Source organism: Cupressus sempervirens, chromosome 2 (genome assembly GCF_028749045.1).
Source record: "Cupressus sempervirens isolate cs-2001-9-10 chromosome 2, ASM2874904v1, whole genome shotgun sequence".
NCBI classification, from domain to species: Eukaryota; Viridiplantae; Streptophyta; class Pinopsida; order Cupressales; family Cupressaceae; genus Cupressus; species Cupressus sempervirens.
This window is the reverse complement of record NC_143119.1, coordinates 559509912-559512411: the sequence shown is the minus strand read 5'-3', so window position 1 is coordinate 559512411 and position 2500 is coordinate 559509912. Positions and strand designations below refer to the sequence as shown.

The 2500-nt window shown below is 55.6% G+C and overlaps 3 non-coding genes across 3 annotated transcripts in view; all 3 read right to left on the bottom strand.

The window, feature by feature from the left end:
- The window catches only part of LOC149573986 (25S ribosomal RNA), a 3403-nt gene extending 2218 nt beyond the window's left edge, over positions 1–1185 (bottom strand). Inside the window, exon 1 of the ribosomal RNA XR_016360967.1 lies at positions 1–1185. This exon is cut by the window's left edge and continues 2218 nt beyond it. This is a non-coding gene — a ribosomal RNA (25S ribosomal RNA).
- A 224-nt stretch (positions 1186–1409) lies between these two features.
- On the bottom strand, positions 1410–1563 carry LOC149573985 (5.8S ribosomal RNA). Its single transcript, XR_016361155.1, has one exon. It is a non-coding gene; the product is annotated as a 5.8S ribosomal RNA (ribosomal RNA).
- A 689-nt stretch (positions 1564–2252) lies between these two features.
- The window catches only part of LOC149573984 (18S ribosomal RNA), a 1812-nt gene continuing 1564 nt past the window's right edge, over positions 2253–2500 (bottom strand). The window contains exon 1 of the ribosomal RNA XR_016360611.1: positions 2253–2500. This exon is cut by the window's right edge and continues 1564 nt beyond it. This is a non-coding gene — a ribosomal RNA (18S ribosomal RNA).

Below are 2500 nucleotides of genomic sequence, written 5' to 3'. Positions count from 1 at the left end.
TGTAACTCGGCTTTTGGTTCATCCTGCATCGCCAGTTCTGCTTACCAAAAATGGCCCACTTGGAGCTCGTGATTCTGTGGCGCGGCTCAACAGAGCAGCTGCGCCGACTTACCTATTTAAAGTTTGAGAATAGGTCGAGGGCGTTACGCCCCCGATGCCTCTAATCATTTTCTTTACTTGATAAAACTGGCACGTGAGCTCCAGCTATCCTGAGGGAAACTTCGGAGGAAACCAGCTACTAGAAGGTTCGATTAGTCTTTCGCCCCTATACCCAAGTCAGACGAACGATTTGCACGTCAGTATCGCTGTGGGCCTCCACCAGAGTTTCCTCTGGCTTCGCCCTGCTCAGGCATAGTTCACCATCTTTCGGGTCCCAACAGGTGTGCTCGCACTCGAACCCTTCACAGAAGATCAAGGTCGGTCGGCGGTGCACCCCTCGAGAGGGGATCTCGCCAGTCAGCTTCCTTGCGCCTCACGAGTTTTCCCAACCCGCCAACTCGCACACATGTTAGACTCCTTGGTCCGTGTTTCAAGACGGGTTGGATGGAAAGCCTACTGGCCAGCGCCACGAGCGCACAGGTGCCCGAGAGCCCGCCATAAAGGGGCCCGCTTCGCTCCTCGACCGCCGCGATGAAAGTATTTGTGCAACCAGAAGGTCACGCTTATGCCACTGCGACAGCCCGCGCTGGCACGTCCCCCGAACCGAGCGGTGGACCGGCTCACACCATTCCGCATCCGACCGGGGCACATCGCCGGCCTTCATCTGCTTCCCTCCCGGCAATTTCAAGCACTCTTTAACTCTCTTTTCAAAGTCCTTTTCATCTTTCCCTCACGGTACTTTTTCGCTATCAGTCTCTCGCCCGTATTTAGCCTTGGATGGAATTTACCACCCGATTAGGGCTGCATTCCCAAACAACCCGAATCGCCGATAGTGCCTCGTGGTGCGACAGGGTCCGGGCCTGATGGGGCTCTCACCCTCTCCGACACCCCCTTCCAGGGGACTTGGGCCTAGTCCGTCATTGAGGATGCTTCTACAGACTACAATTCGACAGGCGCGGCCGTCAATTTTCATGCTGGGCTCTTCCCGGTTCGCTCACCATTACTAGGGGAATCCTGGTAAGTTTCTTTTCCTCCACTTATTGATATGCTTAAACTCAGCGGGTACTCACGCCTGACTTGGGGATGCGGTAGAGATGCAGCAATGCCTGCATTGCGGCAGGCCGCTGAGCCCAGAATAAAGTTCCTCGCGAGGAATCGTTCGATCGGCGCAAACCAATGCCGGCCTTTGCGAGCCACCGCTCATCGCGACGGATCGACGGACCTCGTGCTCATTTCAGCCAACCGTGCGCCACTTGTAGACACGGACGGCCATCTCCGCTCCTCGCCGGGGAGGGCAAAATTTTACAGTGCGACGCCCAAGCAGACATGCCCTTGGCCGAGGCCTCGGGCGCAACTTGCGTTCAAAGACTTGATGATTCACGGGATTCTGCAATTCACACTAAGTATCACATTTCGCTACATTCTTCATCGTGGCGAGAGCTGAGATATCCGTTGCCGAGAGTCATGATTTTGTTTTGTTTTGGCCTTTCAGCGACCCAAGCACGCAAGGCGCTGGCTCGCGCTTCATTCTTTGGATTTCTAAGGTGCACGATGCACCCGTGTGTTGTTGGGTGTTGACACATCCCGAACCCCGAGCACCCAATGGGTGTGACGAGGAATGCTGTGGTGTGTCCCTGCCCCATCCCCTCGCAAAGGTGGGAGGCGATGCATGGGAGAGCTATGTCAGCGGATCATGCGAGTGAACCCATCCTAAACACAGAACGCTCCAAGCGATGAGTCAACACACCTGGGCAAGGCAACGTGGGGTTGCGGCAGTCCCGACTTGCCACCGTCGAAACGACGGATCCCTGGCACAGCGCCGCGCACGCGATCGGACTGTGAAATCTCAACGGGGGACGAGGCTCGGACCCCCTCTGAACTACAACTGAGCAGAGACCTCTCGCTCCGATGTGGATGTCATTCGAAGGCACCGATCCTAATCCAGATTGCATCTGAGTCTCTTATTCACCCCGCGGGGAATCCACGCTTTCGATCACGGTCATTCGATGTGACCCTCGACCTTGACGGTGCTGGACCCGTAGATTGGCCATCCAGCACATCACTGCAGGGCCGAGTGTCCACATGTCATCGAGATTTTGGGGGCGAGGAGGAGGCCAGCTCCATCCCCTACACGATTCAGGGTCTCGAACAGACAATGATCCTACCGCAGGTTCACCTACGGTAACCTTGTTACGACTTCTCGTTCCTCTAAATGATAAGGTTCAGTGAACTTCTCGCGACGTCGCCGACAGGAACCGCCATCGTCGCCGCGATCCGAACACTTCACCGGATCATTCAATTGGTAGGAGCGATGGGCAGTGTGTAAAAAGGGCAGGGACGTAGTCAATGTAAGCTGATGACTCGCGCTTACTAGGAATTCCTCGTTGAAGATCAATAATTG